We start from the raw sequence: 22,933 nt of genomic DNA on the forward strand, positions 1-22,933 counted from the left end.
GAAGGTCCTAGGTTCAATCCACAGCATCTCTTGGCAAGACAAGGAGACTGTAGTGGGCAGTGTTGTGTGGCATTCCCTTGACCTGTGGTTGATCATGATGTTCCTACCTACTGGGAGGGTTGGGGGGTGGACAAGACTGGCCACTGGAAGTCACCACTGCCCCACCCCACTGTCCACTAATGCCACTCCATTGCCTGAAGCCCTGAGCTGCTTGCTGACAGTCATTGTAGACAATACTGAGCTAAATTGACTATTGACCCAACCAGTCCTTTTTTTTCTAAAAGAAAAAGTTTAGGGGTAATCTCATTCCGTCTGAGCCTCAGGAAACACCATGACAGGAAATGAGGCTGCCATCGGGAGTAGCAACGGAACTGACGATACACCGTGCTGTTCAATGGAACTGACGATTCACCGTGCTAGAGAATAAACTAATTTTTTAAAAGAATTTTAGTTTCTTCTCCCGTTAGATCACAAAATGTTAAGGGGTATGCGTCCCCCTGTGTTCCACCCCCCAGAAAAAAACACTGGGTCCAACTCAATATAAGGCAGCTTTCTAGGTGTGTATGTGTATGTACAGACATGCCTAGGGTTGTTAATATTATTTTTTATTATACTGTTTCTGCTTTTGTCCATCACTCTAGGAAACGTTTCTCTTATCTCCCTGTCAAGTTGCTGTTAAAGACACGGGAGCCTTGCCAATAAAAAGAATAAAATTATGTTAAATAATTGCAAATTTGAAATAATTTAAAACATTTAACATCTCTTCTTCACCCTTTACCATAAGGTCCCAGTATGGGTTACAATAAAATATACATTTATGAAACGTTTACGACCATAAAACAATGGCGTAAAAACAATTAAAAACAGTTCCAAATATCAAAACAATATAAGCATTAAAATGTGTGATGGAAAGGATTGGCGAAGTGGATATTTAAAAAAGGATATGGGACATATTCGGTGGACCTGTGCAATAGTTTAAATCATTTGGGGAGAGGTAGTAAAGATAATATCATTAATAACATCTTACATTTTACCATTGGACCCCTGATAATTTTATTAAGGCATTTAGAGACACAAATAAACCATAAGGATTTAATATGGAATTTAATAGTACTTCCTTGCATGCTAGCTGCACACAAAAAAGGAAAAATAGGTCACCACCAACAGTGAAAGAGTGGTTGACCAAAAATTTGTGGGGGTAACAATGTTTGAGCTTATGAAATTGATTAGAGTAAAAGAAGGCACACAAGAAAGAAAAAATATCAGAGATAAATGAAACCTTCTTATTGAATTTATGAAAAATAAATATAACATAAATGTGAACGGCAGTTTTTTCTATGTGATACAACATTAACTATAACATATATAATGTATTTATTATATGTAGTTTATCTTTTGTAATTACTGACCACGTATACATGAGATTTAATGAAGTTTGTTTATAAAACTTAAAAATACACAATTATAAACAGTGAAAACCATAAATAAAAAAGTGTAAAAACCATGAAATCAGCTTCATTTCTAAAAACGATGCAAACATTTTAAAAATCCAGTTAAAAATTATGATCCGGAAACAATTGTGCATTTTAATAGTAAACTTTTTTTTTAAAAGGTCTAGATGGACTTATAAATTTGCTTATGATAGCAGATAGATATTGCCAGAATAACTTTTTTTTTTGTATTTACTATTTCTATACCATCTTTTACTCTAGAGAGTACCAAAGTGGTTTACAAGTGAAAAACAAAAACAAAAAACCCCTCCCCAAGCCAGACACATAATATAACAACAAATCTTAAACCTATCTGTAAAAACCATATCAGTAAAATATTATCAATTACAGCAGTCAGGGTGCTGAAAACTGGCCATACAGTCTGGAAATGCCTGAGCCAAATAGCTAAGTTTTTACAGCACCCTGGAAGCACCAAAAACTCAGTTCCTGCCTAATCTCCAAGAGGAGACATTTTCCATGTTGTCCAATGATGGCCTGCATGACATAATTGCCAGCCAGAGATCCTATCCTGTGCATCTTTACAAGGACATGACCCTCACTGAGCAAAAATTAGACCGGATGCATTGTTGAACCTGTCTCTCAGGTTCCTCCCCCAGCTATCATCAGTAGCCATTTCTTCAGGCTAAAGGAGACGGAGAGAGATGGGATTTCAGGTTAGCTCTGCTGAAAGACCAGGAACTTTTGGCTGCTCCTCTCCTTAAATTATTTCCATCCCAGAAGGTCATTATGAGAACTCTGTAACTAAGAAATAGTTCTCTGATTCCCCCAGTCCCGTATCTTTTCTGTCATGTTGTTTAGACTAGAAGCCTCTGGGAATTGAGTCTCTTATCACTGACATTTGCAAGTCACTCTGGGACCCTTTATTTGCCTTGTGGGAGATAAAAATGTTTTAAATAAGTGAGCCCTAAGGAAAAATTGTACAGCATTGAATTGACATTCCTTGTAATTCTGGAGTAGGGTTTTCAATTGTGGAAAAAAGTTACCAGTTAGCAGGATCAGCTACGAAGGACCTCTGTTTATTCAAAGACATGATCATAACATGGGAAGAACCTTTGGTGTTTTAATCCTTTACTATGCGTTGGAAATACCTACAAGAAAATGGTGGAATAGGGCAAGCTATCTAACCTATGTTATAAATTTCAAATACTTTGTGAGTTGCTCAGTAGTTGTGTTGGTGCCACGGATGAGGGTGGCATTTCAGGTGGTGACTCAAGACATGGTCTTCTCCATGGCAACACCCCATTTGTGGAATTCCCGCCCCAGGATAGTGTGTCCGTCTCATGTATTGTTGGTGCTCAGCCAGATGGAGGTCATATTTTGTTTACCCAAATTTCTATCTCTTCTGTATTGCAGCATTCGCCAACCTAGGGTTCAGCTGCAATGACTGAGGCTGATGGAAGCTGTAAACCAAAACACCAGGAAGTCGTTGGGTTGGGTCTGGTGGGAGTTTTGCAGCAGCATACATCCAGAGAACAGGCTGGGGAATTCTGGTCTATCACAATCTCAGTTGCTGGTATTATTTGTATTGAGTTTTAAAGGATGTATTTTAAGTAAATTTTTATTGCATAGATTGGCTTTTTATGCAGCTCAGCACATGGGCTCCCATGGGGAAAAGTGTGGTATAAAAATAAAATAAAATAACAATACGAATGTGGTCTGGGACTGGGGGTCGGGGGAGACTATTTCCTGTTGGATGTCCTACAATATATATGTTGAAACTGGAATAGCACCATTTCCTAAACCTCTTGCGTCTCAAAGTGTATTCTTATCAGAGCCCTGCATCTTCTGGTTTCATAGTTATAGAAACATTTTGGTCAAATAATATTTTGGAATAGGCATCAGCAGTGGAACACTCCAAGGCAAACTGAGTGCCAGCTGGCTGCCTCCTGCCAACACAATAGAACGGAAACAGTAATAATGTGATGACTCTAGTGTGCTACCTCCTATCCTAAGAGTGGGAACTTCAGGCTTGGCGTAGTGGATTTATCTAAGCCACACACCCTCTCCAAATCACAATCATCTTTGTCTGGCTGGAATTTGTCCTTGAACTCTAACAATGCTTCTTGCTTGTCTGTGTGGAGGATGCAGAGGGATGTGTGTGTGTAGAAATAGGCTACTGTACAAAGGTAACATTCACATTCAATGCTCAGCTTGTTTTTGCCTCTAGCCACACCTACCACTGACATGTGGCCCTCTGAAGGTTGCCCAGGAGGCAATGTGGCTCTCAGATGGGAAAAAGTTCTCAACCCACCTCACGAAGCAGTCCTTCAATAAAATTAGTTATTTACCAGTGCATTTTGCCTTTGTACTGGCTCTCAGTGAATAGTACAACATAGCAACTGACTTTCCAATATAGACTTGCCTGCAGGAGAGGCATCTGCCATGCTGTGAAGTTCATGGGGTGGTGGTTCATGAGAGGACCTCCTTTGCAGTGGAAAGCCCTCCCATTCAAGGTGTGCCTGGCCCCATAATTGTACATATATTGGTGGTGATTCAAGACAATCCTTTCTTTGCGCAACCTTCTTTTAGGGAGTTGGAATAAGATCAGAATTATCCACCAGCACTAATTCTGCAGTATCATTGCTGGTTTGGTTTTGCTGTTTTACACATTTTGTTTTGTGTTTTAGTGCAGTCTTCTCTAAGCTGAGAAGATATAGCTCCCATCATCCCTGACCAATGACTACACTGGTTAGGGTGAACAGGAGTTGTAGTTCAAAACCAGATGTTGAGAAGTCCTGGTTTGTTTGCATTAGACAAACAATATTTGCTATATTAAACTGCATATAACCTGACCTGGAATTGCATGGTCTGTGTGCTATAGATCCATATAAATGAATCAATAACTGAGAGAGGTTTGCCACCTAATGTGCAGAACAGAAGCCAAAAGTCTACTGATGGTTCCGGAGGAAAGAAAAGTGCAATTTATTCCTTTAATTAATTAAGATTGCTTTTCTACACACAGGCATCTGGGAGAAATCCACATGGAGTTTAGGGAGGATTTGTTCTGAATAGACATGCACAAGATTGCACTGCATATGCATTTATTACATAGCTGGAAAGGAGTCGAAGGCGGCATATCTGTAAAGAGTGAACTAATTTTGCCTTCAGGAGGTTGGTTAGGCTGAGAGACAGTGACTGGCCCAAGGCCATCCAGTGAGTTTCATGGCCCAGTCCAGAGTTGAACCCAGATCTCACTAGGTTCAAGGACAGTTCTATTCACTACTCTCCGTGCTAAATACAGTCTGCCTCTGCCTATGCAATTTAAGATGCAGAATCCTCAGGATCTTGGCAATTCACAGTATTAATCCTATACGTCACTTTGTTTAATAACTGCTCAAACAACTGCACAGTATCCTCAGCTACTAAATTAATGTCCAAATAATAACAATAGTTATTATTAGTAATAAAAATATTCTCTACTAAGTGTTCTGGCTTAGAATTTAAACTGACAAATTTATTCCATAGTTAGTCAGCCGTTTCTGCTGCCGCTTACATTATCAGAATAGTTCATCCTAATATTTAATGTAATTTTCCTTTGGCCTGACTAAAATATATATATGTCCCCATACCTTTGTTTATTATTTGATTACTAAGCACTTGATGCCTGGCAGATCAGAAAGTTCTGCCTGTTGGCTAATTCACATATGAAATGCATCCCTCTGTGTTGTTGCCATCGTCTTATCAGAATGGAAGAACAGATCAGACCAAAGATTCATCTTGCCCTGCAACCCATGTCTAATAGAGGAGAGTCGGATGCCTCTGGCGAGCTCACAAGAACAACAAAGTAGATAGGGAACTTTTTCTACCTTGGTCGTAATACTAGAAACTGGAGTCATCAGAAACTCTGAATGTTGGAAGATTCAGGACAGAAAGAAGGAAGTTTTTGTTTGTGTGTGTGTGTGTGTGTGATGTTTACAGCATCATGGAAAGCCTGGGCTCTTTGTCAGGTATCAATCTCCTCAAGGGGATCCTCAGCATCGAATTCAGGGGCCCTGCCTGTTAAACAGGAGCAACTCTCGAGCTCTGTACCAAAATGCTGTTGAGAGATTCACGTCACCCTGGATGCACACTGCAACCAGGTGGCCCAACTGCATGCCACTTTGCCAGTGATGGTGTTTAAATTCCCAAGAACGTTGCAACACAACACTGTGACACTTAAGGAAAGGCTCCTCATAAATCCTAATTAAGGAAGACAATAAAGCAAAATTTTACAGAACTTTCACACATAAAATTGGGCCTGGACAGGTTCCAGGGGTTTTTTTTCCTCATCTGCCACCCAACAGTCAACTCGCTGTGTGGTTGTCATGTGCCTGATGTGAACACGGATGACCTCAAAATGGCCTTCGGGACAATCGTGTGTTGAGCAAAGGCAACCTCAGAACTCGTATTTAACTAAGTTGGGGAATAATAATGGAGAAATCCTTTGTTGATGATGTGTCTGCAAAGGCAATAGGCGTTTTAAGAGCGATGGATGTCAGTCTTACAGGCTTTTGGGGAGAATTGCAATTTATGACATGTTAGGATAAACAGTTGGATTATATTTCTGAAAAACGTGTTCCATCAGGTAAAATCGTTGTGATTATAGGCTCTAGTAGTTTAAGTAAGGAAGTTATGCACTAAAAGGTTGAAATTGTAAAACACGTTTGCTTGTGCTTAACTGCTAATCCTTCCCTGTATCTATGTTGAATAAACTACAAGAAGATGAGAGAGAGGAAAAACCACCCCTCCTCCTCAGCATTAAACAATAAAGGCATAGATGGCACACTGTTTCATCTTGATAAACAAAGGCAGCTATGCTGTTTTCTTTCAAGATGTAACCGTCACTGGTCTTTCTATTTTGTCTCAGTGCGGAATATGAGTTAAGAAACTAGTTTCGTTGATTTCAATGTGACTAAAATTAAACTGATGTTTAACTCTCGTTGAAAGCAATGGAACTGGGGAAATGCTTAAATTTGGCTGGGCTGTACCTCCGTTTAAATCTTTTTGTGGTTTCCACCCCCCTTCCCCCCTTCCTGTAGAAGGGGAATAAAACTTTATAAATCTGGTTGGATGAACTGATCAATGTTTATATTCATTATAAGTCACCCACACCTTTTGGAATTCCTGCAGCAAAAAGTGTCTCACTTTGTGGGTAACCTGGTTTCAAAGAAAACAAATAGTCTGTTAATTAAAGCAAACAAACAAAATAGATGTGCTTGACAGTACTGGACAGCAGAATAAAAAAGACCCTTCAGTATCTTGCTTTATGTAATTTATATAATTTAGATGTTTAGGGTCTCAAAAACAGATGGACAAGTACTTGAAAGAAACAATAGAATAACTGACCCATGCATATTAGAAGTTACAATCAAGCAATTATTATTTGAGCTCAAGAATGAGTTGGAAATATTTATTTTAGGCTAACTAAATGGACCTCATGAGGCCCTTTGTGTATCCACATATTGTGCCAATCAGAAGCATGTGCTAAAGCCTTGAGCATGAGGTAGAAATTTTCTCCGTATTTTTTTCCATAAATAAATAACTGTGCTTGTGGAAAAAGATAACCCAAAACACTTTGCTGCATCTTTGTTTTGTTTTTGCTTTTATCAAGGTTTTTGTGGCTCTTTTCCCAGTTAACTTTAGCTGCTTATTAATTAGCCTGTTTTTTATATTTGGTTTATTTTAAGGGGAAAAGCTGCAGATGTCAGACAGACTATTTTAGAGGTGCTTTGCTAATACAGTTTTTCCAGGATTTTCCTGCTGGAAAATAATACAGCTCGGCCTTACTATTTATGAAGTAGAGATGGGTGTGTTGGGTGGGGATCATTATAGCATTTCGTTTTTTAACCTGGCCATGTAAATCCTTAGGAGTTATTGTCCGAGTGATATGTTGGAAAGGATACGTGCATCATTTCAAAAAGTTTGCGCTTATGGTAAGATGCATTAGTTATCAGTAATTTTACGCAATAGTTTTAAGTGAATTCATATCTGGGGAAATTGGGGACAAAGTTACAGACTGAGCTGTTTGAACCTTTGTTAGAATTTCTTTTTCAAAATCACCTTGTGATGATATTGAAGTCCATATGAAAGGGAACAGAATTCATTTTTGTAAAGCCTGATTCTATCAGTGCCAGGGGCATGTAAGAAGCAATCACCTTTATTTTTTGTTTTATATTTTCCATTCACAGTGCCAGCTGACAAGCTTGTTCAGGCATATTCAGTTTGCTCCCTCGCAGTCGAACCCATGACCCAGTTAACCCAAGGGACCTACTGTTTCACCTGATTCATATTCCTGAACCTAACATGACGCTACCAGATTAACTTACTTGCATGTTGGGTCGCAAGTTTCCTAGAGACAAGACTTTGTTTAGTTTAAGCTAAGTATTCTAGAGTCTTCTAAAACCTTATTGATGGAAAAATGAACGCCAGTCCTTGTTTGCGTAAATTATTCCAGACATTGTCTCTGTCTAAAATTTCTTCAGCAATCGGATTTAGAGCTTAATAAAATAAAACGTGCAGATCTTGCTTCCCCAAAGAGTGCTTATAGTAGATATTAGCAATGTACTACAGTAAATTATTCCACCATTAAAAATGCAAATAGTCCTTAGTAACAGACTTTAAATTCCACCACAGATATGAGTATTACTTTTCTTAGCTTTCCCAACTGAATTTCTGGTGATGGAGTATATAATCAGTCCTCCACATCATGTAATGATTCTCCTCTCCCTCTTTAAAGTAACATGGTATATGTCAGATAAAGCAACTACATTTTACTTACCTCACAAGTTCACCTCTTGCCTGTGAATTATTGCATTCGTATTCATGAAGTGCTTATCAGACAAAACCTACAAAAGAACATAAGTAAGCTTGTGGGGTGGGTGGTGGAGGAATATGAATTAATGAGTTAGTTTACACATCTTCCAGTATATTATACAAAAGATAAGCAAACGATTAATCTAGCAAAACAGGCCTTGGTTTATTTCAAATTAATTTTTGCTTTGTTTGCTAAATTGAAATATTTTTAGTTGCATTGTGCGCTCCCTCCCCACCACCAAAAGGACACTTTTCAGGGAAACATTGTATATGAAGTGAAACGTATTTTGTGCGAAATAACTTTATGTCTAGCTAATAATTAGCTTTTTCATGCTTCCTGGCTGGATAATCTCTTACTAGGAGCGAGAATAAACTAGACTACGACTGCTTGAAGTCTGAAGCCAATTTAAAATGTATTGCAAAGGGGAAGCACACCACAGCAAGTAATCTATTGGAAGGGGGAAATGGTTCTACAAGTGTCCCACAAATGTTTGCCTTCTTTTTAGCACCACCTCGTTTCACACTGAAAACTGTTTCACAGAAAATTTTCCCTTAGAGGATTTTTTTTTTAAAAAATGTCATAGACGGTTGGTAATTTACAGTATAGGGAATTTGCCTTTTGTTAATTAGAAGTTTCCATAAGAGAGCATACTGTATATAACTGTACACCACCTATATGATAAAACCCTTCAGGGGCTTAGCACTGCTGTTCATGCGGCGTCTTGCTTAGGGTTGCATTAAAAAGGAATGACCTAATATGAAAAACAAGCAAACGAAAGTTACTTGCACTACTAACCAACTCTCGATTTGGGCTGTTAGATGTTTTCCTAAGTCTCTCTCTCTTTCCCCCACAGAGCAAGGGACTTCCAACCATAAAATTGCATGCAGGCTCTTTTTCATGTTGTGACTTTTCCAAATCCATCTTTCCCAAGGCAGGCAAGCTGAGGATCTCTTCCGATTCCTCCTGTGGAAAGGTGAGCTCCCAAACTTGCACCAGCCCTAGACAAGCCCCCACCCCCCACCCCCATGCAAAACCAGGGCCAGCTCTTTCGCACTGCATGCAGAACTCCCCAAGTTCAATCCCTGGCATCTCCAGGTAGGGAAACCCCCCCCCAACCCCCATTTTAAACAACCGCAGTGCCTCTGCCAGCATTGAGGCAGCCAGTGGGCTGACTGGGTGCAAAAGCTTCTCTGAAAACTTCCTGTGCGGGGCATTTCTTTTTCTTTCCTTTTAAAAAATGAGTTTGCTTTTTTTGGGGGGGGGGAGGAGAAAGTCTCCCTCCTTTTGCAAAAGTGAACCCACCCCACCCCCCTTGCTGGTGCTCCCCCCTCTCCTCTCCCCGGCCGTCAGGGGCAAAGACGTGTGAATGATGTGATTCTTCCCCGGCCGCCTTCGCCTCGTGGGGCTGCTGCTGCCGCCGCCGCTGCTGCGAATTGCGCGAGCGAGAGGAGACGGAGGAGGAGGAGCCGCCGGAGGAGGAGGAGGCCGGGCTAAGGCCGGCAGCGGCGAGAGGGGACGCCTGCACTGTCTCTTTAAGGGCTCTCCGTCTGGGGTGGCGCTTTTCTCTCGCTAAGGCTCCCTTTGATATTAATAGTGTTGGTGTCTTGAAACTGACGTAATGCTCGGAGACTGAGGTCCTGACAAGCGATAACATTTCTGATAAAGAGCTGATCTCCTTGCAATCTCCAAAAGCCTCCTCGCCTCTCCTCCTCCTCCTCCTTTTTTGGGGCTTGTTTGTGCCACTAGAAGCCAGGCTCTCTCTCTCCCTCTCTCTTTCCTTTTTCATAAACATAACCAGGCAGATCCAGGTCCTCCTTTGCGCTTCCCCCTTTCTCTCTCTCTCTCCCCATCAGCAGAGGGGGCGAGAAGGGGGGGGGGGGTTGTAAAAGCAAATCTTTATTTTCCCCTCTCTCTTTCTCCCTCCCCTTCTTTTTCTTCCTGCTTTTAACCCCCGCTTCTCCCTCTCTCTCTGTCTTCCTCCTCCTTTCTCTCCCCCCTCCTCCTTCCTTCCTTCTCTCTTTCTCTCTCTCTCTTACCCCCCCCCCCCCGCTTTCCACCTCTTCCAAAATAATCCAAGATCAACTCTGTTGCAAACAACAGAAAGACGGTTCATGGCTCAAGCGACAGTTCCACCATCTTTCAAGCTGCTCCGGTTATTATTATTATTATTACTGCTGATTAATCAACAGGTAAGTGGTGGCGGCGGTGGGAGATGTTTAAAGAACCGGGCCTGCGGGGAGGTGGGGGGCCGGTTTGAAAAAGAACAACATCAGGGGCTGTGTTTTGTGTGTGTGTGGTGGTTGGGGAGGGCAGGAGAGGTGGAGATCGGAGGTGGGGGGGGAGGAAGAAGAGGGGAGGGGAGTGGGGGGCCGGTTGCGCGCAAATCCTTTCCTGCTTCTGGCGATCACTGCGTATGTGACTCTGGTTTTTCATTTATTTATTTATAAAGAAGGATATTCTCCAAATGGTATATCGCGTGTGCGTTATGTCTGCGTGCGCAATGAGAAATCAGAGCTCCGAAACCAGGGTTTGTTGGAAAGAGGGGGGCGAGTTTGGTGGTGTTGTAAAGAAGGGGGTGTTGTAAAATAGTGCAAAAGAAGAAGTGGAAGTGCATGGAGGTTTTTTTTTTATTTTTATAAAGATATTTTTTGCATTTTTTTTTTTAAAAATAAAACCTCCCTCCCTTTCTGCTTGGCCTGGCTTTTGTGGGTCAAAACCATGTGTTGATGCTTGGGAAATGGGCGACTTGAAAACTTGCAGTAGCCCTGTTGGTGGTGGAGTCAGCGGGGGTCAAGTTCAGCAGCCGAGGAGAGAAGGGAAAAAAGGGAAGCCCTTCCCCCTTGCGCTCCCTCTCTCCCGCCCCCCACCCGAAAAGAACTTCTAAAACTGCCGGTGTCTTTCCTGACTCCCCTCCCTTCCTACGTGCATAGCTTTGATTTAATTCCTCCAACCCCCCCCCCCCCAAATGTAGGAAAGGAAAGGAGGGGTGGAGGGGAAGAAAGCCCAGAGATATTCTTAAAAAGAAAAGTTTTGCCAATCTTGCACCCAGAGAGAGTGCAGAGACCCTCCAGAGTTTTGGCACCTTTGTGATTTGTTCCCAGAGGAAATTGCTTTCTTTTAGAAGGATAGAAGAAAAGGGAAGAATGGGGACTCAAGAGGCTCAAGAGGGAGACCATTATGAAAAGTAGTAAGTTCGGGGTGGGGGGAGGGAGGAAACTTTATTATTATTATTTGCGTTATGTGTGTGTAACTTGTGGATGGGGAGAGAAGTGTGATGGGTGTTGCGTTGTGTAATATATGCGTTTAGGAGATGGGGAAGGGGAGCACTCTCTCTTGGTTTCTCACAACCGACACCCCCCAGCAAAAGAAAAGGTGATGTGGTGGTGGTGGTGGTAGGGACGGCATCTTTTAAATGAGTTAAAAACTTTCTCCCTTGAAAGGCCAGGACCCCTGTTCACCTCTCGATGAGTTCCTACAAGTTACTTCGTTTAATTTTCAGGACCCCCCCCCCCCCAGCAATAATTTGCTTACACTTGGGATCCATGTGGCAGACCCCCCCCCCCAAGGACTGAATGAATGGAGAGGTGGAAACTTCCTAATACTTTAAGAAGGAAAGATTGCAGTTGTGCTGATAGTAACTTGGGATAAACATACCGAGGGGAGGCAAGTGGGATGGTTTGTTATTAAAAGCTCCAGGAAGAAGCTCTCGCCCCCCCTTTTTTGGGGGGGGGAAGGGGTACTGTGCAAACTTGACACTTTCTACCCCATAGGTCTTTCCCCCTCCCTTTCTCTAATCTCTGCCTTTGATCATAAAGGGACGCTTGCTAGATTTCACTAGAACTTCTCAGGGTCGACTTGTGCTCTGTTGTTCAGGAGAATTTTCCTCTGATGTTTCGGTAGGTTTGAGTTAGTGCATTCCTTTTATTTTTATTTTAAACCACTTTCCGGTAAACAATGTGTTATTTAAGGCTTCAGTGCCTTTAGCAACTTTAAAAAAAAAAAAGATTGAGAGAACCAAAGTACGTACATATCAGTGTAAGTTGCTATGTTTTTTCCCCAATCCGCAAATGTCAACCTTCTAAATTTCATTGACTGAAAGAGAAGGAAGGAAAGAAAAAGAAAAAAAAGTCAGAGGCCAAGTGATGGAGTAAACACGAGGACTCATAAGGAACCTTCTTTCCATTCATCCTTTTGCCAATGAGCAGGAAGTACTGTAACAAAGTTGGAAAAAATACAGTTGAGGAAAAAGTGCAAGTGGGAATTGGGAATCAGCATTCTAGTGGACAGCTATTTTGTGTGTGAATACGTGAGCTTCTTGTGAATGCTACTGCTTGCTAAGGATCATAGTAAATAATAATGATAGGATGGGAATCCAGACTTTTGGGTGGGACTTGCGTTTTCTTCTTCCTTTTTATTTAAACATATTTAACACTACGTTGCTGTTGGAGGAATTCATTTGCTCTTCTCTTGGCATTCGTGGTTTTAAATATTACACACACACACAAAACACAAAAGGCAAGTGTTACAAATGGTAAAGTGCAATTCACTGGTAAAAGTTAGTTCCTGAATGGGACAGACAAGGAATTAAGTTTACAGTTGTCCTTTCTGAAGAGAAGGCGCAGCTTGTCCTCATCTTCACAATAGTCCATTAGGTGAGAAAGCCTTTTCAAGCATTTTCGCCAGAGTGACAAATCAGAATCTTAGGAAAAGCAAACTCTAAAGGAAGATTTGTTTTTTAATTTAAAAAAAAACACTTTTTTTTTTACAAGTCCCATTGCTCATGGATGTAAATGCAGGGCTTTCATGAGAACACCAACTATTTCCTGTAAATCGTGAAGCTGACAAAGCCGTCTGGAAATGATATCAACATTTTGCAAGGGTTTTTTTTTTTGGTTTTTTTACAACTGTAGTGAAAGTTTGTTACAAATATAGCTAATCCAAACAAATGGAGCACTTCACTTCCCCCGCTTTAAAAGAAGACATAAAGGCCTTTCTGTTTCCTTCTTTTTAAAAAGATGTAAAAGTTGGTTAAGCTGTGTACTATAGAGGACACATCACCAACCATTAGCTTCATAGAAATCCTCAAAACCTTCAGTGCCATATTCATAATCAAAAGGGAGATGATTAAGTTAAGAGCTGTCTCCAAGAGGAGGAAATGTAGTCCTCAGCTTACTATGCTACTTCTGGGTGTTGTGGACAATAGTAAAAAGAATATAACATCACCTTTTAGGGAGACTGGTTTTTTTAAAAGATATATCTTAAAGCCAGCTTGTGATAGTTTTCTCGTAGTTTTCAGACTACATTTCTTGGATTAGGAGGTGATCTCAGGTAGATCAGATAGCAATAAAATGTACTGAAGACAGAGCTAAAAACTTCACTACACAAAATACATTTTGGAGGTTTAAATCAATAATCAAATGGTAGATCTTATTCTTATAAAGATATCGTATCGTAATTGCCCCCGCTAAAAACCTTGCAGGTATAGTTTTGAGGTGTTTGAGCCTCAACATATATGTTTTCATTTGTGAAGTATAAGCTGTTATGGCAAGGATTTGCTCTAGAGTAGTTTGATGACATTCAAATTCCTTGCTCAAAGTAAGCACTTGCAGAACTCTGATCTAAGGCTTCAGCGAGCCAGTTTAGCCAATACTTTCCTTAGAATGCCTTTTAAAAATGCCTTTATCTCATAAAGGAAACAATAGCTTTTCCAAGTATTTGTGGAATAGCACTGTGTATAGTTTCTAACTGTAAATAACACTGTTATTTTAACGTGTGTGTGTATGTGTGTGTGTGTGTGTATCAGCACGAGGTACTTAATTATTTTGTTTATTCCTATGAAGTTCTAAGAGTCTAAGTAAGTTCCACTGAGTTTACTGATTTACTTCAAAGTAAATGTGCACAGTGTTTCAACCTTAATGAATGTACCATATCTGCTGTGCTTGAAGAATGTGCCTGTATACATATAGACTGCTTGTGTGCTGCAGCTCTGCTCATTAAAGACAGTAAAAGCAAAATTGTTGAAGAGCTTCTGACAGTGGCTGCTCATTAGATTTCAGCATTCAGACAATATTTTGTTGATTGAAACCATTAAGGACTGTCTTACGTTTTTCAGTCCTTAAGGTCTCAATGACTACTTCCTTCTTGCTGTTCTGGTTCGAAGATAGTTTGCTATCTATGATTCTATGCTTTGTGTGGCCATTTGAAAGTGACCTTCACCTTATGAAAGGTAGAAGTGTGCACAAGTTAATAATTTCAAAAGTTTCTTTAAAAATATTGATGAAAGTGAAAAGCATGGGTATCACCATTACTTTTGCACGGAATAATCAGTGAAGGCTTCAAAGTTTGTTTTGCATGTGTTTGGATATATACTGTTGACCTATCGATTTTTGACAATTCTTAAGTAATAACGTTAATTGGAACCTTATCAGATCTTACCTGTAGCTACAGTTGACAGTCTCGATTGTCGTTTCTGAAAGCACCAAACTAAACGTTGTTTAAAAGTTTATGGCAAAATATTCATGGAAGTTCATAATTAAACGTATTCTAACATGTCGGGTTGGGAGTCTGAAAAAAGTAATTCTCTGTTTACAGATAAACCAAGTGGGAATTGGTGATATTTTCAGTGTGCTTTCTCTTGTAAGAAACTTGTGGGTCATGGTCATGGGTGGATTTAAGTTCCACACCGAATTCAGTGAGACTTAACTTTTGCCGTAATGTTTTTGGGATCAGGCTGTTGGTTAAAGCATTGGCTCCGGACAGCAATATATTCTGATATTCAGATTTTTGGTTTGTGTGTAAAATGAAGCTATTCATTCCAGCAGACTGACAACTTTCCATCTGCTGTTTGCCTTTGCTTAATTTAGTTTCCTCAAGACAACTAGGAAGGTAGTTTAGATTTGTATTTTTGGCAATATTGGGTAACCATAAATGTAGAGTTTTCTGTCCCAAGTATTACACCTCGCAATTCACAACGTGAGTAATTCAAATATACAACTGTATTTCCCGCCCCCGCCCCCCTAAAAACACAAGAAAGTCTTTGTTGGTGAGTTTCAACCTTTTGAGGTTCTCAGGTTAAAAGGAAGTCTAGGGGTTGCCTTTTTCAGGTGTTGGTAGCTATTATCAACTATTAGTATTGCTGTCAGTCAGTTAAATAATTTCATGTGATTAATTATCTACCTTTTAACTGATTAGTTAACTCTTTGGTTAACAGTTGCGTATTTCCAAGCCACCTGCATATTTGCAATTTTCTGATATGTTGGAAGACAGCTTCCACTTGTTAGAAAGAAAGATCATCTTTAATATTTCCCTCTTCATTTCTTATTTCAATAGCACAGTGAAAGCAGGATTAAAACAAATAAAATCAATTTTCAGCCCCACAGATTTAATCCATCACAATATCAGTTAATCAGCTTAACCTTCAGTTGATTGATCCACTGATTCGACTCTCTTAAAAGCTAATAATTACGGTTTTTCTTATTAATACCACTGAATAAGGTATTTATTTTTGTCTGTTCCTAAATATACGTTTTATTCTAAGCTGTGCACACACACTTTTAAAAGGGGGATATTTTTAAAATCTGTATTATGCTTTCTGAACTTCCTCCTTATATATTGTTACAACAGAGTTATGATTTAGCTGTGACAGTTTAAAACCTCCACCCAAATTTTGATAGTTCTGTGATTACTTTCAATTTAATGGAAGATGAGAAGGAAACCCAATTGTTGTTTAGTTTTATTGACTTTTGACAACTTTTGAAAAAAGTGCGTACAAGCAAGGAAAGCTGTCCCATTAACTTCAATAGGATTAAGAGCACAATGTTATGCATGTTTACTCAGATACAAGGTTTAGTTTAATGGAACTTTTCCTGGTAACTGCATAAGATTTCAGCCTGACAGCATAGACCTAGGCATGTCTCCTCAGAAGTAAGTCCTATAAAGTTCAATGGGAGTTACTCCCAGATAAATGCGCATTGCATTTTAGGGGGAATTGGTTTAAGGCTATAGTCTGTGCGCATTTACCTAGCAGTATCCCCCATTGAAAGCAATGGAGCTTCCTTTAGAGTAAACATATGTTAGGTTTATTGTGCCAGAAATCCTAGTGCAGTGATTCATTATCTGCATAATTCACCTAGATTTGAAATGGCTGAATTTAAACCAGTTTAATCCCAATTCTGTTGAAAAACCTGAATAATCTTATACCCTTTTTTATGATAGTAGAGTATATTAATGCGCATGGGACTGTATTAGTTCAAATAAGTCTGAGTCAGGGATCCAGTTTATAGTGGGCACATTACAGTTTATTAAAACAGTTAAATCACTGTATTCTAAATATTTACTAAAGGTGTAACTGGGTTTTAATTTTAGATTTACATTCACATTACTTTATATAAGTGTCTTTGGAGCTATCTATTTAGAAGGGTTTGTGGAAGTTGGTGTTAGCGGCCAGCAGCAATGGTTGTCCTAAAAGTTTTCCCCAACTATTATTTAAAATGATAGTGTACAGCTTGCAACTGTGTGGCCCGATGCCCCACTTTTCAGCCGGAAAAATTAGAGGGAAGTGTGCGACTGGGCAGTATTCCACGGGGATATTGAATATAAATTTCTTTGATGGTGTGTGTGTGTGTGTGTGTGAGAGAGAGGGGAACCCTGTAATCATTAGCAATTGTTCCTGGAATCATTTGGAAAGCCTCACTCACCTGAGCATAACTTGCGCATTCCCACGAGTTCAGTTGCCTGGTTTGCAGCTTCTTCCGTAGTCTCTGTGTGTGAATGAATCGCTGAGATGTCCATGAAAATGGTGGCTAGCTTATTAAGTTACATGGGGGCAATGTTGTGTGTGTGAGGGAGAAAAACATGTTAAAGAGACTTTCCTCACCACGTGTCTCAAATTCAGCATGGTTTTCCGTATGGCTCAACAAAAATGCGCGTGGAAACGTTTTGCTGCCTTTAGTAGCCCGCTTTGTAGTGTCGCATAATTTCCCCATCGGAGTTGGGCATGTTCTAGGATGTGAATCATCCCATAAAATAGCCTGCCTGAAGAATATTGATAACCGAAAGGAGACACATGCATGCACAAACTCCAAGTCACGCATGTGGAACGTGGGAGGGCTGCGTGTTCCTTGCTAAACTGATAATTTAAGATCATCTGGGGAAAGTCTGTTGTGGCACTGCAGCCGACATAATATCACAGGACGGTAACCCCAAAAAGGGTGATTTCTGCCATTGCCCCTTCCCTCTGCCGTATGTGAAGTGTCATCCATCAGTTCCTTCAGACTTCTTGTGAAGGCATATCTTTTTGCCCAGGCTTCCTTTGACCCGTAAGATTGGACCTTTTTATTACTGGATTTCTGTTGGGTTATTATTATTATTATTATTTAAAAAAACTACTTCACAATACTGTTTGACTGTTTTTATGCTTGTACCTCTGTGTTTATGATACTGTCGTACTGTTCTGTGTTAGATGTTTTTGCATACCACTTAGGGATTTTGAAATACTAAGCGGTTGAGATAGGTTTTAAGTAAAATTCTAACAACCGCTTTCCATTGGGGGGAAATGAACTGTGCTAAAGTTTTCCTTGCGTGTTCTATTCAATCAGCGTTTTTTGTGTGTTTGCACAGACATACTCCAGTTCCAAAACTGTAGGCAAATCAATAAGATTTCCTCTCCCATTACTTTTTGCCCCCTCCCAAAACCAGATTAAAATTTACATTCCCTCCCAAAATTTAGTTGATAAAAATATTTTAATTTTTCAAAATGTACCTAGCTCTTTTATAAAGTGCTATAAACCCTTTACAAGTGGCTAGACACCTTCCCCTGGTGGTTTTATTTATTCAAGAAGGAAACTTTCTCTCCCTCTTTTCTTGCACGCGCTCTCTCCCTCTTTTTCTTGTTTTCTTTAAACCGACTGACGTAATGCCAAACTTTGCTTTAAAAGAACAGACAGAAGTAATTGGTAGCTTTTAACTTTTAATAATGTTCTGGATTGGTTTTAGTGGCCTAACTGCCATTTTTAAAAAAGAACTCAAGTAAAACCGGGCTTGAAGCCTGAAGAAGAAAGACCCTGTTGATGCAGTTATTTTTATTCCTGTTTTTTTTTCTTTCTTAATAAAAAAATAATTCCTGCTGAGCTTTGCTGCGTTTCTCCGAATGCATTTTGTGAATGCTGGTGCATTTTAGGTTATGCTAACTTCAGACTGGCTGAGAAAAAGGAAGGTGTCCCCACAAAGTTTTTAAAAATTTTTACGGCTCTTTTCATCCCTCCTCTTTAATCAATCTGTATTAATTTCAATTAATAATCGCTACTCTCAGGCCGGTTAGTACTTCTTCTTCTTCTTCTAAGCAACATCAAGGAATAATTTACACCTGTTATTCTACAGCAAGAAACATATGAGGAGGACAATGGAAAAAAACTGCATGGGCAAAAGGGGTGATCAGCCTGTTCCAAAACAACCAAACACAATTCAAAATAAATTGATTAATTCCCCCCGCCCCCGGTTGCTACTTATTTTATACTTCTTTTGAAAGTCGAACAACTACTGAGACAGGAAACAGTCGACCATTAACATATGCTGCATAAGACAGTAATTTAACTTTTTTTTTAAAAAAAAAAGTTGGGGTTTTAAAAACTTATTTGCTTTATCATCTTCCACAATCACGTTTCCTCTTTCCATTCTCCACTTTGGGCTTTTCACACCAGCCCGAGCTATCTTGTCTGCAACTGGATTAGGCAAGAGGCTTCATGGGTGAAGTTGGTGCGAGACTTCATTTGTTGGCAAATTAGAAAATCTTTCAAAAGGCCAAGTTAGCGTGTGCCAGTTTTTCCTTCCTTTAGGGGAGGCACTCCACCCATTTGATGGGTACCCCACCCAGAAGTAGAGAGCTATAATTCAGTGGCACTGCTTTTTAAAATGTCATCTCTCCCTGGAGTTCAAACCCTAGTTTTGCTCCTGAACTTTCATTTCTGCGTCTTTCTATTCGGGAATATTCTCATTTGTAGAAGGCTTTTGTTGGGCTGCTTATGTTAATTCTCATTTGGGGGAAAACTCATTTTGATGTGAGTAGGGCTTCATATTGATTTTAGGAATGGCATGTAGGGGTTTTTTTTTTTTTTGGCGGGGGAAGCTGGTACAACTGTACTTTTAGGCTATAAAATAAATTTAGATGGTTATTAACCTTTGATCACCCACTCCTATGAGATGGAAGTGCAGACATTCAACTCTTTGTTAATATATTTTATATATAATAACAGCAGGATCGGCAAGGCAGTTGTAATTAAGTATATGATTTAAGTTGATACACCCTCATTGAAGGCAGTGAGGCAAAACTGCTTTAATTTTAGTATTTCATGTTAACTGATTTGTAGATCAGGCTTTATATGAATTTTCTTGGTATCCAATACTTCTCTGTATTTAAATCAATTTTTTTCCACACACAAATCTGCAGGAGTTATGTTTATTATGATCTGGTTTTGCATCTCTTTTTACCAATTAAAACTGGGAAGCACTCCAATTCCCAAATCGGTGCCTATCACGCAATTGTAGATAATATCAAACAAATTTATGCTGTAATCTTGAAATAGTATAGTGTAGAAACATTTTGCATACAGATTTTAATAGAATTTAACTGGGAGTTCTTCCAAGTAGGCTGAATACTGAGTGTCGCTACTCTCCTACAATTCTCTTTTTAAATGTTACTTAAATTCATCACTTTGATAACAGGAGGGATTGGAAAACATATCTTCCTCAAGGCATGTAGGATATACAAAGCTTGTGTCTTCCCGGTGTTGATAGTTCATTTGTGCGGCTCAAAACCCTATGCGTGGAAGATGATACAAAAAGTTCATCAATTGTGCTTATGTTCCTGTGCAAGATTTACTTAAACGCTATGTTTCAGTTTTGCCTCAAACCATTTTAAATCACCTCTGGCCCAACAATCTACTATTTCTAGGTTCCTGAGAGATTAGGTATGACAGTTTCTATTATATAATGAACAGCAGTATTGTTTGAACAAAGGTAACATATTTTGATTTGTGTACTTCCCCCCCCTGCTTGGCAGTTGGCAGTAGCATTGCTCTAAAACGGGGAGCGTAAATATCTGAATATATGAGACCTATAGAACAGGAGATGTTTTAAAATCACTGCCGGTATGATACACGATACAGCGCAAAGTGTGTGTATATGTTCCTTTCTTATATGTACACAATGTACCTGCACACTATTCTGGCCTTTATATGTTCATATATGATGGTGGTGTTTTTTTTTGGCAACTTGTGCTTCTCTCATCTACTGTTATAAGTGCATCCTTTTCCACATCACAGAAATGCCGCACAAGCAAAGAGGCAGAGCTGTCGGCAGTTATCTGTAAAAAGGGGGCGTTTTACAGAAAATGGCCCAAATTAGTAATTCTCTAGAAATATGTGTATAAGTTTGTCTCACAAGTCTGTTTTGAAAAGAGTTATGTTTAAGTTGTTTGGCTTATGTGCAAAACAGACTGGTTTACATCTAGGGCTGTTGTTTTGGCCCCAATAGACCCAAAACGCCTTACACTAGGCCATGGGTAGGCAACCTAAGGCCTGGGGGCTGGATCCGGCCAAATCGCCTTCTAAATCCGGCCCGCGGACAGTCCGGGAATCAGCGTGTTTTTACACGAGTAGAATGTGTCCTTTTATTTAAAATGCATCTCTGGGTTATTTGTGGGGCTTGCCTGGTGTTTTTAGATGAGTAGAATGTGTGCTTTTATTTAAAATGCATCTCTGGGTTATTTGTGGGGCTTGCCTGGTGTTTTTAGATGAGTAGAATGTGTGCTTTTATGTAAAATGCATCTCTGGGTTATTTGTGGGGCATAGGAATTTGTTCATCCCCCCCCCCCCAAAAAAAAAAATATAGTCCGGTCCACCACAAGGTCTGAGGGACAGTGGACCCCTGCTGAAAAAGTTTGCTGACCCTTGCACTAGGCAAATAAATTAACATTTTCTGACACCTTCACAGGCAAAAATGTGTGAAAAGTGATTAGTTTTTCCCTTTGCCCTGAAGGTCATATAGCTCTGGCTCCACTGGACAAATGGGAAGAGTGAATACAAGAACGGACAGCAGTCTCTAGCCATGTTCTGCCACCCAAACTCCAGATGTTCAGAGAGTGTCTCTAGTTATGGTAGGGGACATACATATATGCCGAAGATCTCTTTATCAAAAGACCTAGCCCTACTGTGTCAGTGGTCTTTGAACTATAGAGTGCATCAGTATTATTTGGGGGCTTGCGTATTGTGTGCCTTCTTGTGCATGTGATAGGATTTAATTCTATGGGTGTTGAATGAACATTTTGTAGGAATGTTTCTATACTTTTATGGTAAATCTTATGAAAATGAAAAAGTGCTTAACAACCACAGTGTACAGCATAGTATTGCATCCCTCAGTTTGGACCAGTTGGTGGTTCAGGTTTGGATTAATTCGCTGGTACTTAAATGAAATTCTCTTTAATGAAATGTTTGCACATTGTGCTTGTCCCCTAACACCCTCTTTCCTTGGTATGTAAACAGTTCAGATCCTATATTACATGTGTAAACATAACACCATATCAAGCACATACTTTTTTTAAAAAGTGCTATGAGCTACTTAGTTTCTTTTTAAAAGCATTTTAATAAATATTACAGTATTTTGATGCACAATTTTGACAGCAGTTGTTTAGCTGCAAGCAGGATTTTCAGTAAAACCGAAAAATAACCTGTTGTTTTCATCCTACGGCGCCTTGCTTGAATTGAGCTATGGATTGTTTAGTTCCAAGAAGCCATTTTCGAAAAACTTTTTGGAGTCCAGTGTGGGCTGGTTTGGGTGACAGTCCTGTTAAGTTCCACATTTAAATCTGAGATGAATGAACTCATTCATCTGATCTGTAGTCTCACACCTAATTCCCCCCCAAAAAACTGTCAAATTGCACTATTAAAAATAATAATCTATTGTTTGTTGGAATGTTACATGGCATGAATAGTGCTGCATATGACTCCTTTTCAACCCCCAGCCCCCAAAGCGTTAATCGATAATCCCTCTCTTTCCTTTCACCCCCCCCCAATTATTTTGTTTTTAAGATGTCTGTTTGCAATGGTGCAATAGTGTGAGACACAGTAGTTCGGTTTATTTCCACCAGGAATCAATGATGTGGCATTTTTCATTTTATATAGGCACTACTCTCTCATCCACAGAGCATGCTGTATATTTTGTGTTCACTCTCTCGTTCACTCCATTTTTATCCTTGCTTCTCTCTCATGTCTTTTTATGCTGTGTATATATAAACACAGGGCATGTCCCTTCTAAAAATACTTGCAAATTAAGTTCCCTTAAGTGTTGCACCTTTTTTTTTATTACACAGAAAACCCCAGTGTTTGTTTTGCTGCTTATGAGACTTTAATATGTTCAAAGTGTTTATTGTGATGTAACGAGAATTCTGACACAGATACTAGTGGGCAGGGAAGGGACTGGGGAGGGGGAGACACACCCTCAAGTTCCACTTTTACTCATGACTAGTTTTGTAAGGTCATTGTGACGAGGTTGTTTGTCAGCTCTGGAAAAGTTTAGAAATCTAAGCAGATACTCAGTTCACTTACTTTAGAGCTGTTTATGCCATTGGTATAAAAAC

The 22,933-nt window shown here is 39.7% G+C and overlaps 1 protein-coding gene and 1 long non-coding RNA gene across 9 annotated transcripts in view; one reads left to right on the top strand and one right to left on the bottom strand.

Annotated features, from left to right (window-relative positions):
• Positions 1-706: 706 nt before the first annotated feature.
• Positions 707-17,621, bottom strand: LOC308480948. Of its 3 annotated transcripts, none has more exons than XR_013988339.1 (3): positions 17,001-17,621; positions 8,269-8,335; positions 707-5,690 (listed from the first exon to the last, which is right to left on the bottom strand). It is a non-coding gene; the product is annotated as an uncharacterized lncRNA (long non-coding RNA). The 3 variants fall into 3 exon arrangements; XR_013988340.1 differs by lacking the exon at positions 17,001-17,621 and adding an exon at positions 8,976-9,579 and having other exon boundaries at positions 1,384-5,690; XR_013988341.1 differs by lacking the exon at positions 17,001-17,621 and adding an exon at positions 9,100-9,367 and having other exon boundaries at positions 1,385-5,690.
• Positions 10,338-22,933, top strand: part of TRPS1 (transcriptional repressor GATA binding 1) — a 238,760-nt gene continuing 226,164 nt past the window's right edge. For 2 of the 6 annotated variants that reach the window (XM_081012491.1, XM_081012492.1), the window contains exon 1: positions 10,339-10,493. The gene's annotated coding sequence lies outside the window, so the exon portion shown is untranslated. Of the gene's footprint in view, positions 10,494-11,469; positions 11,492-22,933 lie in introns of those variants that run through there. The other 4 variants (XM_081012489.1, XM_081012494.1, XM_081012493.1 and 1 more) reach the window with 4 other exon arrangements.

The sequence above is a fragment of the Podarcis pityusensis genome (genome assembly GCF_964106645.2).
Source record: "Podarcis pityusensis genome assembly, chromosome: 7".
NCBI lineage: Eukaryota > Metazoa > Chordata > Lepidosauria > Squamata > Lacertidae > Podarcis > Podarcis pityusensis.